Here is a 20307-nt window from a genome sequence, read left to right as displayed (position 1 = left end):
TTTAGCTCTACTACCGGACAGTGCCCTGGAGGCCGCACACGAGTCCGATCCAACCCTTGATTCGGAGCCGGCCGTGCAGATCGAGGACAGATGGTTAGACACCGCCTCGGGGGCTGCAACCTTTATGGCGATAGAGCCGAATACTGACTTTGTCCCTTCTGAAGCTCGTGACTCCGAGGTGCCGGACTCCTTGCCGGACTCCGAACCTGCCGCGCCCCCACCAATCGAATCCGACTGGGCGCCGATCATGGAGTTCGCCGCTGCAGACATCTTTCAACACTCACCTTTTGGCGATGTTTTGAGCTTGCTAAAATATCTCTCATTATCAGGAGAGCCCTGGCCGGACTGCGGCCAGGACGGCTGGGATGCAGACGACGAATAAATTCAAGAACCACCCACCACCCACTTAGTAGCCGCTGTCGATGATCTAACCGGCATGCTAGACTTCGACTCCGACGACATCGACGGTATGGACGACGATGTCGGAGACGACCAAGAACCAGCGCCTACTGGGCACTGGAAAGCCACCTCGTCATACGACATATACATGGTGGATACCCCAAAGGATGGGAATGGCGAAGGAACAGCAGAGGAAGACCCCTCCAAGAAACAGCCCAAGTGCCGGCGTCAGCGGCCCCGCTCTAAATCCCGCCACAGCAAGAATGGCGATTCCGGCACCGGAGATAATAATACCCCAGACAGTGCCAAAGACAACCCCCTCCAGCAAGATTCAGCACAGGAGGACGGGGATGCCAGCCCTCACAAGAGGGCGGCAGACGATGAGGTAGAGGAAGATATTTACATGCCTCCCTCCGGAGACGAGGCAAGCCTCGACGACGACGAATTTGTCGTGCTTGAGGATCCCGTCAAACAAGAGCGTTTTAAACGCAGGCTTATGGCCACGGCAAACAGCCTCAAGAAAAAGAAGCAACAGCTTAGATCTGATCAGGATCTGCTAGCCGACAGATGGACCGAAGTCCTGGCGGCCGAAGAGCATGAGCTCGAACGCCCCTCCAAAAGCTACCCCAATCGCAAGTTGCTCCCCCGATTAGAGGAGGAGGCATATAAACCTGCATCACCAGAGCACAATACGGCTGACCGGCCACCGCGTGGCCGCGACAGATAGGCCTCTAGGCCCTTCACTATAACCGTACCCCGGCACCGCTCGAACAGCACAAGGCCACAGGGGAATGCTCCGGACTTGCGAGATATATTGGAGGATAAGGCAAGACAATCAAGATCGATCTACGGATCACGTGGGCGCGCCATGATACGTGACGACAACCGTCGCGCCAGATACAATAAGTCCGGCTGGGCCGAACACAATAGACAAAGCTCGTTGGAGCTTCGTCGCGATATAGCCCAATACAGACCCGCCACACACCCACTATGCTTCACAGATGAAGTAATGGATCATCAAATCCCCGAAGGGTTTAAACCCATAAATATCGAACCCTATGATGGCACGACAGACCCCGCGGTTTGGATCGAAGACTATCTCCTTCATATCCACATGGCCCGCGGTGACGATCTTCACGCCATCAAATACCTCCCACTCAAGCTTAAAGGACCAGCTCGGCATTGGCTTAACAGCTTTCCAGCAGAATCAATTGGATGTTGGGAGGACCTGGAAGCCGCATTCCTTGATAACTTCCAGGGCACGTATGTGCGACCACCAGACGTTGACGACCTAAGACACATAATTCAGCAGCCAGACGAATCGGCCAGACAATTCTGGACATGGTTCTTAACTAAGAAAAATCAAATTGTCGACTGTCCGGATGCAGAGGCCCTCGCAGCCTTCAAACATAACATCCGCGACGAGTGTCTTGCCCGGCACCTGGGATAGGAAAAGCCGAAATCCATGGCAGCCCTCACATCACTCATGACCCGCTTTTGCATGGGAGAGGATAGCTGACTAGCTCGCAGCAACAACCTCAGCAAAAATTCCGACAGTCTGGATACCAAGGATCGCAATGGCAGGTCACGTCGCAACAAGAATAAACACCGCATTAACAGCGACAATAATCAGGATACGGCAGTCAACGCTGGATTCAGAGGCTCAAAACCCGGTCAGCGAAAGAAGCCATTCAAAAGTACTACTACGGGTCCGTCCAATTTGGACCGAATACTCGATCGCTCGTGCCAGATACACGGCACCCCCGAAAAGCCAGCCAACCACACCAACAGGGACTATTGGGTATTCAAGCAGGCAGGCAAGCTAATCGCCGAAAACAATGACAAGGGGCTGCATAGCGATGACGAAGAAGAGACCCAACCGCCAAACAACAGAGGACAGAAGGGTTTTCCCCCACAAGTGCGGACAGTGAATATGATATATGCAACCCACATACCCAAGAGGGAGCGGAAGCGTGCACTTAGGGACGTATACGCGATGGAGCCAGTCGCCCCGAAGTTCAACCCATGGTCCTCCTGCCCGATCACTTTTGATCGAAGGGACCACCCCACCAGCATCCACCACGGCGGATTCGCCGCATTGGTTTTAGACCCAATCGTCGATGGATTTCACCTCACCAGAGTCCTGATGGACGGCGGCAGCAGCCTGAACCTGCTTTATCAGGACACAGTGTGCAAGATGGGCATAGACCCCTCAAGGATTAAACCCACAAAGACGACCTTCAAAGGCGTTATACCAGGTGTAGAGGCCAATTGTACGGGCTCAGTCACACTGGAAGTGGTCTTCGGATCACTGGATAACTTCCGAAGCAAGGAGTTAATCTTCGACATAGTTCTGTTCTGCAGTGGCTATCATGCTCTGCTCGGACGGATCGTGTTTGCAAAGTTCAACGCGGTGCCGCACTATGCATACCTCAAGCTCAAGATGCCAGGCCCTCGAGGAGTCATTACGGTCAACGGAAACACCGAGCGCTCCCTCTGAATGGAGGAACATACAGCGGCTCTCGCGGCAGAAGTACAATGCAGCCTCTTAAGGCAATTCTCGAGTCCGTCCGTTAAGCGACCAGACACGGCCAAACGCGCCCGAAGTAGCCTACAACAAGACCACCTGGTGCGTTTCGAGCACGCGTTGCAATGCGACCCCAACCCCAGCCCTCGCAAGATCGCAAGACTGGCCCTTCGCGTACATCATTACGCTCTGAAGATACCATGGGCATAGGGGAAGGGGCACGACCACGACAGGCCCAGAATGCGGCTCAACCACATCAGGGGCTCCTAAGTGTGTCATTTCTTTTTTTTCTATTTCCTTTTTCTTACCCATAGGACTCCGTTTACCAGAGGCCCTGTCCGGCAGTAGACCGACCGAACTCACGATGCAACAGGCAGGGAAGGAGAAAGGCTGCAACGAATATCCAGGTGGTCTCCCTTACGAGTTTTATGCACCACTCCGCAGCCTACCCCTGGAGGGGGACATGTTTAACATTCTCGTCCCTTGCTTATCGCACTATTTGTATCGTTCTGCATTCATAGCAGTACTTCTTGAATAAAACAATGCAGCACCTTTTTGCTTATAATTGCATTTCTTTTTTATACATATGTTCATTTACGGCATATTGCATCCGTACACTTTGGTATGGCTAAAAAACACCAGGGGCTTATGTTCCCCACATCATGGTGTGATAAGTCCGAACACTTTCACAAGTGCGGCACTCCGAACTTATAGCATTATATGCATCAGCTCCGAATCATGTCTTGGGTCAATAGTTGGGTTTTCCCGGCTCCCATGTTTTGGTACCTTACGTTCCGTTGTATCGGCTAAGGTAGCACTGAGAGAACCACTGCGATTGCGCCCCAGTTGAGCTGGGTTAACGCCTCAGTGGAGAAAGCTAAAACTGACCGTCATGATGAGGCGAGAGCCGGTCGCTGTTCGAGAGGTTTTTTTCTGAGTCCCTAAAGAGTTATGCCGCTTAGAGCGAGGAACCGGCTTTGTCCGGCCCAGGCGTGGATAGCGCCCCGAATTCGGTCTTCCGAACACTAGGGGCTTCGCCGAAATTTAAAATTATAGAATTCTATGGCTAAGTGAGAGTGTTCAAGCATTATAAGTTCGGTTGCCTTGTTCGTTGTGTTGAGTGCCTCCCTAGATGGACCCAAAAATGGGAACAAGAGTGCTCAAATTTATCCCGAACACCCCAGCACTCTTGGCATGGGGGCTGAAGCCGACAAGTTGCCATCTCTTAGGTTTGATAAACAGCCGCACAGAAGGTAATATTTTAAATTAACAAGCATTGCTTAGCGCATATGAACTAAGTTTTCAGCGCACAGGATAACAAAATGCGAGTCTACTCAAAAATTACATCTTTGGAACACTCACCCGCAATAATGCGGGCACCCTTCAGGACAGTTTTATAATACATTTCGGGCGTGCGATGCTCCTTGCCCTGCGGTGGCGCGTCCGTCACAAGCTTCTGGGCATCCATCTTGCCCCAGTGCACCTTTGCGCGGGCAAGGGCCCGACGGGCACCTTCAATACAGGCGGAGTGCTTGATGACTTCAACCCATGGACACGCATCCACCAGCCGCCGCACCAGGCCAAAGTAGCTCCTAGGCATGGCCTCCTTAGGCCACAGCAGAACTATGAGGCCCTTCATGGCCTGTTCGGCCGCCTTGTGGAGCTCGACCAGCTGCTTCAGCTGGTCGCTAAGGGGCACCGGATGTCCGGCCTCAGCATACTGAGACCAGAAGACCTTCTCCGTCGAGCTCCCCTCCTCGGCCCTGTAGAAAGCGGCAGCATCGGACACGCTGCGGGGCAAATCTGTGAATGCTCCTGGAGAGCTCCGAATTCGGGTAAGTGATAGGTAATTCACACTCACATGCTTACTTTGCATGAAAAATGCCTTACCCGCCGCTATTTTCTTCAACGCCTCGATTTCCTGGAGGGCCTTATAGGCTTCGGCCTTAGCGGCTTTGGTACTCTCAAGAGCCGTCGCAAGCTCGGACTCTCGAGTCTTTGAGTCACGCTCCAAACTCTCATGTTTTTCCATGAGAGCCTGGAGCTCTTGCTGTACCTCCACCACCCGTGCCTCATGCTTCTCTCGCTCGGTGCGTTCCGCGGCCACATTACGTTCGGCTGCGGACACCGCCTCCTTCAGGGTCGCCACCTCGTTTGTGGCCCCTGCTATATCCACGTTATCCTTGTCATTTTTCTTGCAACCAAATCCTTTTCTGTAAGGTACGATTTTAATAAGGTATTACTCACCTTCTTTTTCCTCGAGCTGCTTCTTGGCACGGCCGAGCTCGTTCTCGGACCGCTCAAGGCTTTCCTTCAAAGTATTGACCTCCGCAGTCAGTGCGGCGGAGGTCAGCAGCACAGCCTGCAATCCCATATTGATATATTTTTTATGACTCCTGCGTATATCTTTTTAGATCCTCAGTCCGGCTTTTCTTTCCGAACACCGAACCGAGCATCAGGGGCTACTGTCTATGCGGTACCATTTTATATATATCGAAATTCTTACCTCAAAGCCTGTTAGAAGGCTCCTGCAGGCTTCGGTCAGCCCGCTTTTGGTGAGCTGGACCTTCTGAATCACCGCACTCATGACAGTGCGGTGTTCCTCCTCGATGGAAGCACCGTTGAGCGCCTCCAGCAAGTTATCCGGCGCCTCCGGTTGGATGGAGGCTACCAGCGTCACGGTCTTGCCCTTCTTACGAAGGGGTCGCCCGCCGGACTCCGGAGCCACTGTGGGTTCCGGGCCGAGTCCGGTGCAAAGTCCGGGAGGTTGTCCTGCGACACCTACGGAGCCTCCTCCTCCTGGTGGGTCCCTTCCCGGGATCCCACCTCGGCATCGTCCGCATCACGAGGGGTGGAGGCAGTCGGAAGAGAATCCATATCCGACGCACCTAAGGACTCGCTCGACGAAGTGGGAAGATCATCCTTGGATGGACTGCAAGGTTGTATGCGGCATTAGAAAGACATTATGTGGCAAAAAGAAAAACCATGAAGTTATTCGGGAGTCCGGATACTTACGATCTCGCCAGGGGCTTGGCCCTTGGAGGCCAGTCCTCGTCGTCGTCACTGGCATTGGCAGAGCAGTCCGGGGAAAGAGTTTTTCCCTTCTTGGACCCTTCGGCCTCCCCCGTAGGGGAAGCCTTCCTTTTCTTCCCTCCCCCCGCTAAGGGAGAAGCTTTCTTCTTCTCCTCCTCGCCTTTGTGGGAGGAGTCGGCCTCGGAGTCATCATCCGATAACACCTGAAAATGGGAACTCTTTTGAGTACCCGTGGCCTTCTTCTTGGCCTTCTTCTCTGGCAATGTGGGGTGCCGGAGCCAGCAGCCCCGTTAGGCAGGCATCCGCTGGGTCCTCTGGCAATGGGGCCGGACAGATAGTCTGTTCGGCCTTCGCCAGCCAGTCCTGTCAAAGGTAAAGGGAGTTTAGATCCCGCATAGAGTCAAACTATGGAAAACAAGCGACAAAATCGCTTACCTCGTCAGCCGGACGCTGCGAGCTGAATCCGCGATCTTTGGTAGCGGATGCGGGAGCCTCGGCGCCCTTGAATAGCACCTTCCAGACATCTTCGTATGTAGTGTCGAAGAACCCGCTCAGAGTCTGGTGCTGCGCCGGATCGAACTCCCACATGTTGAAACCCCATCGTTGGCACGGGAGAATCCGGCGGATGAGCATGACCTGGACTACATTGACAAGCTTGAGCTTCTTGTCCACCAGCTTTTGGATACAAGCTTGGAGTCCGGTCAGCTCCTCCGAATCACCCCAGATCCGGCCACTCTCTTTCCAGGAGGTGAGCCGTGTAGGGATGCCAGATCTGAATTTGGGGGCCGCTACCCATTCAGGGTCACGCGGCTCGGTGATGTAGAACCACCTCGATTGCCACCCCTTAATGGTTTCCACGAAAGTGCCCTCCAGCCAAGTAACGTGGGACATCCTGCCCACCATGGCACCTCCGCACTCCGCTTGGATGCCCTTCACAACCTTCGGCTTGACACTGAAGGTCTTGAGCCACAAGCCGAAGTGGGGCTGGATGCAGAGGAAGGCCTCACACACGACGATAAACGCCGAGATGTTGAGGATGAAATTCGGGGCCAGATCATGGAAATCCAGGCCGTAGTAGAACATGAGCCCCCGGACAAAGGGATGAAGTGGGAAGCCCAGTCCGCGGAGGAAATGGGGAAGAAATACTACCCTCTCATGGGGCCTGGGGGTGGGGATGAGCTCTCCCTCGTCGGGGAGCCGGTGCGCGATGTTGCTGGACAAATATCCGGCATTGCGCAGCTTCTGGATCTGCCTCTCCATGACGGAGGAGGCCATCCACTTGCCTCCCGCTCCGGACATAATTGGAGAAGGTTGAGGTGAGAAGTGCGGACTTGGGCGCTGGAGCTCGAGTTCGCGGAGATGGATAAGCCAAGGAGGAAGAAGGCGCAGGTAAAAGGGTTGGATCTTTATCCCCTTATATGGGCGGACAAGAACATATGTCCCCACCGGCCTGATAAAACTCGCTTATCTCCCAAGCGCCACAATCAATGGCACGGTTGGGTTACCCACGTCCGTATTTATGGGAATTCCGGAATAAGGGGAACACGATCTCTGCTTCGACAAGACGTGCCAAGGAAACTGCTTCGCTAAACGCGCTGAGGTGGTACAATAAAAACGATTCTAGTGAAGGCTTGGTAGTGGTGTGACGTCACGCCACGAAATACGTCAGCAGATTGAACTTGTGCAAATATTATTCTCTCTACGGTGGAATGTGGAATTTATTTTGCAGAGCCGGACACTATCCTGGTGTTCACAATCTTCTACAAATTATTCGGATGAAGAACCCGCCTTGCAATACCGAAGACAACATGCGCGCCGGACTCGTCGTCATTGAAGCCTGGTTCAGGGGCTACTAAGGGAGTTCTGGACTAGGGGGTGTCCAGATAGCCGAACTATCATCGTCGGCCGGACTCCAAGACTATGAAGATACAAGATTGAAGACTTCGTCCCGTGTCCGGATGAGACTTTCCTTGGCGTGGAAGCAAGCTTGGCGATACGGATATGTAGATCTCCTACCATTGTAACCGACTCTGTGTAACCCTAGCCCTCTCCGGTGTCTATATAAACCGGATGGCTTTAGTCCGTAGGACAAACAACAATCATACCATAGGCTAGCTTCTAGGGTCTAGCCTCCTTGATCTCGTGGTAGATCTACTCTTGTAACACACATCATCAATATTAATCAAGCAGGACGTAAGGTTTTACCTCCATCAAGAGGGCCCGAACCTGGGTAAAACATCGTGTCCCTTGTCTCCTGTTACCATCCGCCTAGACGCACAGTTCTGGACCCCCTACCCGAGATCCGCCGGTTTTGACACCGACAGCGGGGTACCTCACGAGGTGCCCGTGACGCAAGCCATGACGACCAAGGGCGCCATGCGGGCGCCAGCCCACGCAGTGTCCTCCTTTCCTCTTTGGTGCAAAGGGGGCAAGCGTAGGCGAGAGTATCAAGCAAAGGCATCCATTTCGGTGCAACAAGACCAAGACCAGCCCAACAGCAGGAAGGAGGTCATCGTGGAGCCCAAGCCGGCGTCACCACCAGAGCCTCTGACAGGCGAGGACCAACTTTAGTCAGGATAAGTGTACCAGATGTTCCCCTTCAAAATGGCCAATTGTTGGCGCCCTTCCCACTCAATATTTGGGAAGAGGCCCAGGGCCTTCGCCTATAAATAGGACTAACCACCCATAGGGTAGAGGCATCTTGATCTGGACGGGATCCACAGCAAGCAACCAGCAGAGAGAGAGCGACTGAACTCCCCTAGTAGTTCATGCACCAGCCAAGAGCAGACCCTCGCGAGGCTGTTCTTCCTTGTACTGTTCACCATCAGCCCAAGAGGCAATCCACCACACCACACACTGGAGTAGGGTATTACACCACAATGGTGGCCTGAACCAGTATAAACATTGTGTCTCTTGTGTTGTTCTTTTCATAGCTTACATCCTAGCATGGCGGTGGGGTGCAGGTAGGTAGTGGGCGAGATCTCCACGTGCACCCCAGTGTTCGAACCTCAAGGGTCGGTCGGAACCCAAAATCCGACATATATATCCCATGAATCTATAATGTATTAATGCAATTCATTCATGTGTGCAGTATGATTCTGGAGATGATGTGTACAAGGGCAACGTCTCGTCCTTCACAACCAAGGAGGTGGAGAAGATCAAGGCCAAGGGAATTGCTTCCTTCTACAACCGCAAGATCAAGAAGTGGCACTGCCCCTACTACACCACCAAGCCAAAGCCAAAGGATGGCCGCTTCGATCACCTTCTGTCTCATGCAGAGGATGTAGCAATTTGCGAGGAGGACTACATGATCAGGGAGCAGCATGCTACGCTCGCAAAGGCCCTGACTCCGGCATGATGTGATGATGTGATGATGTGATGAACTGAATCTTTATCTTTTTGGTTACTTTGAGTCTGGTTACTTTTGGTAAACTGAATGTGGCTGTTATGGTGTGTTGAACTAAATCTATGGTGATGCTAGTAATGTATTATGCTATCTATATTTGTCTGTCCTTAAATTTGCCTATGGTGTATGGTTAGTTCTAATTAGATGTTGTGAACTATGAGTTTAGGTGCTGCAATGATCACACATGTTGTTTTAGTGTGTTGCTTCACTGATCAGACATGTTGTGTTAGTGTTGCTTCACTGATCACACAAGTTGTTTCAGTGTTGCTTCACTGATCACGCATGTTGTTTCAGTGTTGCTTCACTGATCACACATGTTATTTGTCTCATGTTTATTAATCAAATCAAATGCATGCTTTTTACCACCAGCATGTTTCATTATCCGATGTTTTGAACTGACATTTTACAAGACAGTATAAATTCAAGAAAATGCAAACAAAAACCTTGGCAAACTATCTAGGTTTGTGTAGGAGATCATGTGTGCAAAATTTGAGGTGATTTAGAGGAGGTCAAAGAAATTTTGAATTTGAGAAATGTGCTCCATTTTAGCTGCAAGGCTAGGGTACACATCCCGTTTGTAATCAAGTTTTTTTGGACCTACTCTAAATGAGCCAAATGTTTTTTATTAACACATGTTCAATCTATATAGTGTAGATTCGAAGTCTCACTATTTTTGAATAAATCTTCGTATTTTTACATTTTCTTTTGAGAAATATGCTTTAATATAAAAAGTGTTAAAAACATTTAAAATATGAAAATGGAAAACTAAGTTCAGACCCGTCTTATTCACTTTGAAATAAAGCTTTGGTGATCTTATTTTGAATTTTTTTAATTTTTCAAAAATGAAAGGTAACCCTACCTCATCTCCTTGAACTCTATGAAATCTTGTAGGTGAAATCTCATATGTGTGAAGGTTTTCTCATGAAAATGACCATAGACCAAGTTTATGATTTTTGGTTGGTAACATGTCACATAAGACAACATTGTGCGCAGGCTTTATATTTTTTTGATTTTCTTTGAATTAATGGTGCTCATTTGACCTCGGTCATGCCAGCTAGGGTTTTTTTCATGAAAACGGCCATAGACCAAGTTTGGTATTTTTCCTCGTTAGTGTGTCTTATTAAACGACGAACGGCAAAGGTTTCATATTTTTCAATTTTTTAAAATTAGTTATGCTCAGTCAAAGCTTTTGAAACCCCGTTGACCAGCTCAAAACCCCTCTAAACCACGCAGGGTTTTGCCTAACCCTAGCTCTGAATGTCAGCCGTCCGATCATACCCTGACGCCAAGCGACAGCCCTCAAATGTGGTCTTCTAGAAGGAATTCGATGGGCAGGCTGCGTGCAGGCTCTGGGTCGTTGGATCACAAGGACAGCTCCGCAGGGTTGGATCATGGGGCTATCCGCGAGAGGCGATCCTGTTGGTTGTGCTCAGTTGCTCACCCACCACTAATTCCGCGAAAAAATGTTGTTATTGGGCCCAAAAGGAAACCAAGCTCTGGTTGGGCCGTCGAATTGCGTCATTTTTTGTGAACGTGTTGGCTCTATTTTTTGTGAATGTGTTGGCTTTGTTTTTTTTTGCATCGATTGAAATTACACAACAATTGACATTGCATAGAAAATTTAGTTCTTTTTGTTCTATACAAATGCAAAATGACCAAATTTTAAGGGCCAAATTTTTTTTATCATGCAAAATGGCCACAAACTATTCAAAAATGGGTCATTTTGCATTTGTATAATGGCCACAAGACATCTATCTTTTATTTATCATGCAAAATGACCAAATGTATTTTTATCATGCAAAATGGCCACAAGCCCTTCAAAAATTGTCTCTTTTTTCATATAATATATATGACCACGGATTCCCACGCGTGCAATTAGCTTCTTTTTCTTCTTCTTTTCAAACCACCGCTTCCCACGCGTGTACACTCCCGATGTTGCGGTGGGTTTGAAAATGGGCTACTTCATATTTGACCCCCTTCACATTTGACCCCGTTATTGCCACAGCCAAATAACACGTAGCACTATGGCTATTTAAGCCACCCTTTGCCTCTACCATCTCTCATCCATCTCCCATCCTCTGCCATCTGCCCTTCTTGCTCTTCGACCCCTTCTCCATCTTCTGCACATCCCTCAGCCATGCAGTACACTGGACCAACCTACCGCTACCCACCCACCGTGCCGGAGAGGCTCTATACTGGCGTGTACATTGATCGTGCACTATGTGTTTGGGCGATATCAGGGTTGAGGACCACAAGGAACTTCACCGAGTTCTTCGTCGCGTCCGGCTACCACCACCTCTCGTGGGGATCTGCAATGGTGTTCCGTGTCAAGGAGATCATCCAAAACCAGGTGTTGGTTGCTCTCCTTGACAACTTCACCAACACATTCGACGCCTTCTACCTCATCGGCCGGGTGTTTTGGTGTGGTTCTGAGTTCATCGCTTTCACCACCCACAACAGGTTAACAGAGTACACCAACATCTTGCCCATCGTGACGCGCATGCACACTCTTCTGTACCCCATCAACAACACCGCAGAGGACAGTGAAAAGGGCGCCCAGAGGAGGAGCGAGGTGGAGAAGGCGACGGCTAGGGTTCTAAACCCTCTATCTTTTTTTAGTCTATGTTATGTTAAGTTGTAATTGAACTAAGTTCTATTATTAAGTTTTCTATCTATTCTATTATTAAGTTCTTCCTAGTTTGAACTATGTGATTGTGCTATGGGCTTGTTGGCCCTATCTACATATTGGGACTACATATTTGTTGATTGTTTTCTTAGAGAGCTCGGTTTGTTAGTAGGGTTCCCTTGTTAGTAACCACCTAGTGCATGCAAGCAGGCTTTGTTAGTAGGGATGAATGAGTAGAGCTAAGCAAGGGAGTGTATATTTTTTTACACAAGCCATAAATATGTAGCCACCTAGCTAGAAGAGAGGAACTAGCGGCAGTGACCGTCGTTGCATCTGTTGCGGCTGGCGTGCAAGAAGCTGCTTGGTCAGTGCATCATGGCGGACGCATCCGCGCATGCAGGCTCAGTCGGCGCATTGTGGCATCGTGACATTGGCGCATGCAGGCTCGATCTACGCATGCAGGCTTGATTTACACATGCAGGCAGGCTTTGCTGGGTGCATGCAAAGCAGGCCTCTGTCATGGCGGTGCACGCAGGCGTTTAATGCAAGGTACGACCCAACGAAACCACGGCCCAACGGTCGAACAGCGACACTGCCCAATGCGGCCCCACCTGTCAGGTCCAATGGACGACACAGTCCAGCGCGGCCCCACTCGTCAGAGTTAATGGTCAAGCCATGGACCCGACGGCAACGTCCATTGTGACCAGTTCTGAGGGTTTCGGGCAAGGGAGTGTGGAAAACTAAGCAAAAGTTAAGACCGCGGGGATGAGTGAGTAGACCTAAGGAACCAGTGGCACATATGTAAAAAATCTTTCATCAAAGCACATGCAGTACAATGCATGTGGCGTTCGTGACTGTGATGGCTATGGCTGCTTTGTGTTTGAGAAAGATCCCAGCCCCATTGGGCCAAGCGTATTCAATTGGAGGTGGGTTTACAGCCTCGGCAACCACTCCATGTTCCTCGGGCTCAATTATCACTACTGCAGAATGCTGCTAATGCGACACTATGATCAGAGACCCTTCAACAAAATTGTGTGAGATGCAATAATCGCAAATGGTGGTGTAAAAAACCGTCAAAAAGTGCAAAACATTTGCGATGGCGGCGCCATCAAACATGGTTCAGATTTTAGTTGCGTGTGCGATGTAGGGCACACGGTTAGTCCATTCAAACTGTTTGCGATTAGACATAACAACAGAAATGGTAGCCATATCAATGTGTGTGCGATATACGGCATACAGTTCGCTCCGATGAACTGTTTCCTATTAGGGAAAGCAAAAGAAACGGTTAGCCAGATCAAGGTGTGTGTGATATACTGCATACGATTCAGTCGAATGAACTATTTTCAATTAGGGAAGAGAACATAAACGGTTCAACTTAACAAGATGTGTGTGATACACGGCAAAAAGGCCCGGAGGTTAATTAAAGAACAAGTACACAGAGGTTAATTTGATATACGTAACTTATAAGTTTCATAGAAATCATATCACTTTTTTTTGGAAAACATTTAATTGTGTTGAATGTATATAGTGCTCCATCCTATTAGTTGAATTAACCTCGAGGTCCATGGTTTGGAAACATGTCGTAAAGTAATGGGATAGACCTTCATTCAAACCAATCAACATGTGTTCAAAAAACAAAAATTATCAAAAAGTAACAAGATAGACATTCTTCAAGCCAATCGACATGTGTACAAAAAACAAAAAATGTCAAAAATTACAAAACAAGGACCTTGAGGTTAATTCAACTAATATGATGGAGCGTTATATACATTCAACACAATTAAATGTTTATAGTGACCCATCACATCAGTTAATTTAACATCGAGGCCACTTCCCATCCGGTCACCCATCTGATGACTACTCCAGCCTCAACACACTTAACTTGGGAGTTCTGTTAGATGAGCTATCGGTAGGGAAGCTGGTCCTTGCTGCTGTAGCATCCCTCTTTGCATCCTTTATTGAGCACTCGGATGACCAACTGTTGCCGCCCAATGGTCAATGCCACGTCCCCCGCATGGCAGTTTTTGCAGCGGGTAACTGCATCGCCATGCCGCGCCCAGCGCAACCGCATGCACACGAATGTGCGTGATCGTGCGCTGGCCCCAAACACTGGCGGCACAACTTATAGATTGATGGATGGAGTACTAGTTACAGTGATGCATATAATTAAGCAAAGGGATCGCACATGTCTGTATTGACTGGAACGACAATGCAATAGCACAATAAGAATTAAGGCCACGATGATGCAATCGTAGTGGTGGTTACAGGAGGCAAGAAGAAAGATGCATCCATCAACGTACGACCTCCTCCTCCTCAACTCAGTGCACTGGGCCACCGACCGGCGGCTAAGGAGCGGCAGCTTTTGTGGCGAGGTCAAGGTGCTTCTCAGCAAAGGCATCCAAGGCTTCTAGCCGGTTGAAGAAGGCCAACGTTGTAGCATCCTCACAAGCCTTTTAGATACCTATGTACACGACTCGCTCATACACGTGGATGTGTAGGTCGATGAATTCTTGTAGTGCGAGGCGCCTCGCGGCGAGCACAGCCTCCAGGAGGACATTCTTCGTGGCGTCGGCGAGCAGTTGTAGGGCCACCAATGCATGAAAGAGGTTCCGACCATGGAGGCTGATTAGGGTGGCAGGCAATGAGGATCCCAGGCGCGCGGGCTGGAGGAGTACGGTGATGTCGTCCGCGAGCTTCTTGACGACGGTGAACTTGTTGGTGCTGGCAACAATCATCCGGTCATACTGAGAGTCATAGCTGGCGTCAATGACAGCCATCCACCAGCCGGTCGCCAACACCGTCTTGAGACGATCCTCGATGCCATGCCGCAGGCCGGCATCGTGGACCATCTGGCACAGCCGCGGGCCGCTCGCGCACATCACCGCCATGGGTCTGGAGTGAGCACTTTTGCGCTTATTACTGTAGGTGCTTAGGCAAATGCTTAGGTGCGTATGATGTGGTAGATGCATTGGAATGGAGGGGCGCCTTTATATTAGTGCAAACTGCGTTGCATTCACATCATGCTGCCTCTTTTCTCGGTCCTCCTCCCATTACTTCCCTCATGCATCATTGTCCGTTCAACATTTCAGGAACCGCTACCATCTCCCTCATGTGCATTAAAGCCGTATCGGGAACTCTGCCGCCCGCTGTCAAATCGAATAGTACTGCGCCGCCCGCTGCCCGCCCGACTGAACACGCTTCCTTGCCTCCATCTATGCTTAATTACTGAATTTTAGTTGCAAAAAATAGATACTGCTAGTGATGTTTAGCTTCATATTTTGACAAATCGCAGTGTTACAAGGTTGACAAATGGCAATGTTACTAGATCAAGAATTGTCAATCTTTCCAGTTTGACAAATGGCAACATACCCAATATGACAGATGCAAATCTTACCAAATTGTTTGTAAGTGGTTGCACACGGGTCATCCAAAAGAACCGTTTGCGTTCAAGAGATGCAAAAATCCTACTCTCACTTTGCATATGGGTGTTCTATCTAAAATGTTTGTGATCAAGAGCCATTAAAATCAAGACACGTGGCGTCACATGAATGGTTAACAGAACACGCAGGGTTTGAATTATACAAATGCTTGAGATATTAAAGTGGCAGTTATTTTTTCAAAATGCCTTTGTTGGCTGTTATTCGAGTGCGCCTTCTCTCAAAATGGGCACGAAAAATACCACAACATGTCGGGTGCCATTCCATGATAGCATGCCAAGTTTCATGAATTTCAGACGATTTTTTGATTTACTAGAATTTAAAAACAAAGTATCTCAACGTTTTGCCAGCAATCAACGGTGCCCTGGTGTTTGAAATTCATTCCAATTTCTTGCATTGGACCTAAGCATGCACCCAAGGACAAAGATTTGATTTTTCAACCAATTTATATGCACTGGAGCATGTGCATATAATTGAAATTTGAATTATGCACATAAATGCATTCCAAACTTAGTTAATGCATTAAAATATCCAAACGAACCCCGAAAAATCAAAAAAATCACACAACACTCCTCTTGTTCTATGTTGACACGAGAAAAAAATTTGAAAGCAAGAAGATGCAATGGATATTGTTTCGTCCCCAAAGGTGGGACGTTCCCTACCGAAACCATCATGCTTGTTGTGAGAAGCTCTGGTTTGTGAGAAGCATATACCCAAACCTGCCCAAAATGGGACAAAAAATTTACCATGGCATGTTGATGCCGCTCCATGATAGCATGCCAAGTTTCATGAATTTCAAATGAGTTTTGGATTTACTAGAATTTGAAAACCAGGTATCTCAATGTTTGCGGCCGAGTGACAGTGGCAGGGTGTTTGACATTCATTCCCATTTCCTGCATGGGACCTAAGCATGCACCCAAGGACAAAGTTTTGATTTTTCAACCAATTTATATGCACTGGAGCATGTGCATGTGGTTCAAATTTGAATTATGCACATAAATGCATTGAAAACTCAGTTAGTGCATAAAAGTATCCAAACGAACCCCGAAAAATCACAAAACTTGACACAACACTCCTGTTGTTCCATGTTGACACGAGAAAAAGTTCTGAAAGCAATAAGAGGCAGTGGATATCATTTTCGGCCCCAAAGGTGGGACGTTTCCTACCGAAACCATCATGCTTGTAGTGAGAAGCTCTGGTTTGTGAGAAGCATATACCCAAACCTGCCCGAAATGGGATAAAATGTTTATCACGGCATGTTGATGCCGCTCCATGATAGCATGCCAAGTTTCATGAATTTCAGATGAGTTTTGGATTTACTAGAATTTAAAAACCAGGTATCTCAATGTTTGCAACCATGTGATGGTGGCAGGGTGTTTGACATTCATTCCCATTTCTTGCATGGGACCTAAGCATGCACCCAAGGAAAAAGATTTGATTTTTCAACCAATTTATATGCAGTGGAGCATGTGCATGTAGTTCAAATTTGAATTATGCACATAAATGCATTGAAAACTCAGTTAATGCATAAATATGTCCAAACGAACCCCAAAAAATCACAAAATTTGACACAACACTCCTGTTGTTCCATGTTGACACGAGAAAAAAATTGAAAGCAATAAGAGGCAATGGATGTCGTTTTCTTCCCCAAAGGTGGGACGTTCCCTACCAAAACCATCATGCATGTTGTGAGAAGCTCTGGTTTGTGAGAAGCATATACCCAAACCTGCCCAAATTGGGACAAAAAATTTACCACAGCATGTTGATGCCGCTCCATGATAGCATGCCAAGTTTCATGAATTTCAGACGAGTTTTGCATTTACTAGAATTTAAAAACCAGGTATCTCAATGTTTGCTGCCGAGTGACGGTGGCAGGGTGTTTGACATTCATTCCCATTTCTTGCATGGGACCTAAGCATGCACCCAAGGACAAAGATTTGATTTTTCAACCAATTTATATGCACTGGAGCATGTGCATGTGGTTCAAATTTGAATTATGCACATAAATGCATTGAAAACTCAGTTAGTGCATAAAAGTATCCAAACGAACCCTGAAAAATCACAAAACTTGACACAACACTCATGTTGTTCTATGTTGACATGAGAAATTTTTTGAAAGCAATAAGAGGCAATGGATATCATTTCGTCCCCAAAGGTGGGACGTTCCCTACCGAAATCTTCATGCTTGTTGTGAGAAGCTCTGGTTTGTGAGAACCATATACCCAAACCTGCCCCAAATGGGATAAAAAAAATTACGACAGCATGTTGATGCCGCTCCATGATAGCGTGCCAAGTTTCATGAATTTCAGACAAGTTTTGGATTTACTAGAATTTACAAACCAGGTATCTCAATGTTTGCGGCCGAGTCACGGTGGCAGGGTGTTTGACATTCATTCCCATTTCTTGCATGGGACCTAAGCATGCACCCAAGGACAAAGATTTGATTTTTCAACCAATTTATATGCACTGGAGCATGTGCATGTAGTTCAAATTTGAATTATGCACATAAATGCATTGAAAACTTAGTTAATGCATAAAAATGTCCAAACGAACCCTGAATAATTCCAATTCTTTTACGACACACATATAGTTGCATGTTCACTGCAGATAAAAGGTCTAGCAATTCAAACACCGTCCATTGCCACTGCGACCCCATTATTTAATTCAAATCAAGACAAAAAATCAAGTAGATCCCACAAAGTTCTTTATAACCAACCGTGTGAACTGCAGCACAAAATATCTTGGAGCAACATCGGAGTATAGTATGCATACGGCTCACGCGAGAAGGTGTGACGGATACCGCTCTGAATAAGGGACCATGTCTAATGACACTTTGCGCGCTAGTTTTTTCGCTGAAGCATTCCAAATTTTCGGCTTCCGCGGAAATATCTACCTCCCCGCCCCCTCCCCCTTACCAAAAGCCACATTTACCCTGTTTCCGCCTTCCTTTCCAAGTTGAGACCTTCAGTCCTTGCTTGCAGTGCCACCTCCTCACCGGCAACCCTCCTTCATGCTGCTCGGTGATAACCCACAAGTATAGGGGATCACAACAGTTTTCGAGGGTAGAGTATTCAACCCAAATTTATTGATTCGACACAAGGGGAGCCAAAGAACATTCTCAAGTATTAGCAGTTGAGTTTTCAATTCAACCACACCTGGATAACTTAGTATCTGCAGCAAAGTATTTAGTAGCAAAGTAGTATGATAGTAACGGTAACAGTAGCAAAGGTAACGATAGCAGTTTTGTAGTAGTTGTAACAGTAGCAACGGTAAAGTAAATAAGCAAAGCACAATATGTGAAAATCTTGTAGGCATTGGATCAGTGATGGATAATTATGTCGGATGCGATTCCTCATGTAATAGTTATAACATAGGGTGACACAGAACTAGCTCCTATTCATCAATGTAATGTAGACATGTATTCCGAATATAGTCATCCATGCTTATGGAAAAGAACTTGCATGACATCTTTTGTCCTACCCTCCCGTGGCAGCAGGGTACTAGTGCGAACTAAGGGATATTAAGGCCTCCTTTTAATAGAGTACCAGGCCAAAGCATTAGCACTTAGTGAATACATGAACTCCTCAAACTACGGTCACCACCGAGAAGTATCCCGATTATTGTCACTTCGGGGTTGTCGGATCATAACACATAATAGGTGACTATAGACTTGCAAGATAGGATCAAGAACTCATATATATTCATGAAAACATAATAGGTTCAGATCTTAAATCATGGCACTCGGGCCCTAGTGACAAGCATTAAGCATAGCAAAGTCATAGCAACATCAATCTCAGAACATAGTGGATACTAGGGATCAAACCCTAACAAAACTAACTTGATTACATGGTAAATCTCATCCAACCCATCAATGTCCAGCAAGCCTACAATGGAATTACTCACGCACAGCGGTGAGAATCATGAAATTGGTGGTGGGGGATGGTTGATGATGACGATGGCGATGAATCCCCCTCTCTGGAGCCCCGAACGGACTCCAGATCAGCCCTCCCGAGAGAGATTAGGGCTTGGCGGTGGCTCTGTGTCATAAAACGCGATGAAACTTTCTCTCTGATTTTTTTTCTCCACAAAAGAAATATATGGAGTTGGAGTTGAGGTCGGTGGACGTCCAGGGGGCCCATGAGGCAGGGGGCACGCCCAGGTGGAGGGGGCGCGCCCCCCACCCTCGTGGACAGGGATGTGGGCCCCCTGACGCTATTTCTTTTGCCAGTATTTTTTATTAAATCTGAAAAGTTGCTCCCTGGATTTTCAGGTCATTCCGAGAACTTTTATTTCTACACAAAAATAACACCATGGCAGTTCTACTGAAAACAGCGTCAGTCTGGGCTAGTTCCATTCAAATCATGCAAGTTAGAGTCCAAAACAAGGGCAAAAGTGTTTGGAAAAGTAGATACGACGGAGATGTATCAACTCCCCCAAGCTTAAACCTTTGCTTGTCCTCAAGCAATTCAGTTGATAAACTGAAAGTGATAAAGAAAAACTTTTACAAACTTTGTTTGCTCTTGTTGTTGTAAATATGTAAAGCCACATTCAAGTTTTCAGCAAAGATTATGAACTATCCATATTCACAATAACACTTAGGTCTCATGTTTACTCATATCAATGGCATAATCAACTAGCGAGCAATAATAATAAAACTCGGATGACAACACTTTCTCAAAACAATCATAATATGATATGACAAGATGGTATCTCGCTAGCCCTTTCTGAGACCGCAAAACATAAATGCAGAGAACCTTTAAAGATCAAGGACTGACTAAACATTGTAATTCATGGTAAAAGAGATCCAGTCAAGTCATACCCAATATAAACTAATAGTAATGCATGCAAATGACAGCGGTGCTCTCCAGCGGGTGCTTTT

This window comes from Triticum aestivum, chromosome 3B, assembly GCF_018294505.1.
Source record: "Triticum aestivum cultivar Chinese Spring chromosome 3B, IWGSC CS RefSeq v2.1, whole genome shotgun sequence".
In the NCBI taxonomy this organism is placed as follows: Eukaryota; Viridiplantae; Streptophyta; class Magnoliopsida; order Poales; family Poaceae; genus Triticum; species Triticum aestivum.
Note: the sequence above shows the minus strand (reverse complement) of the source record.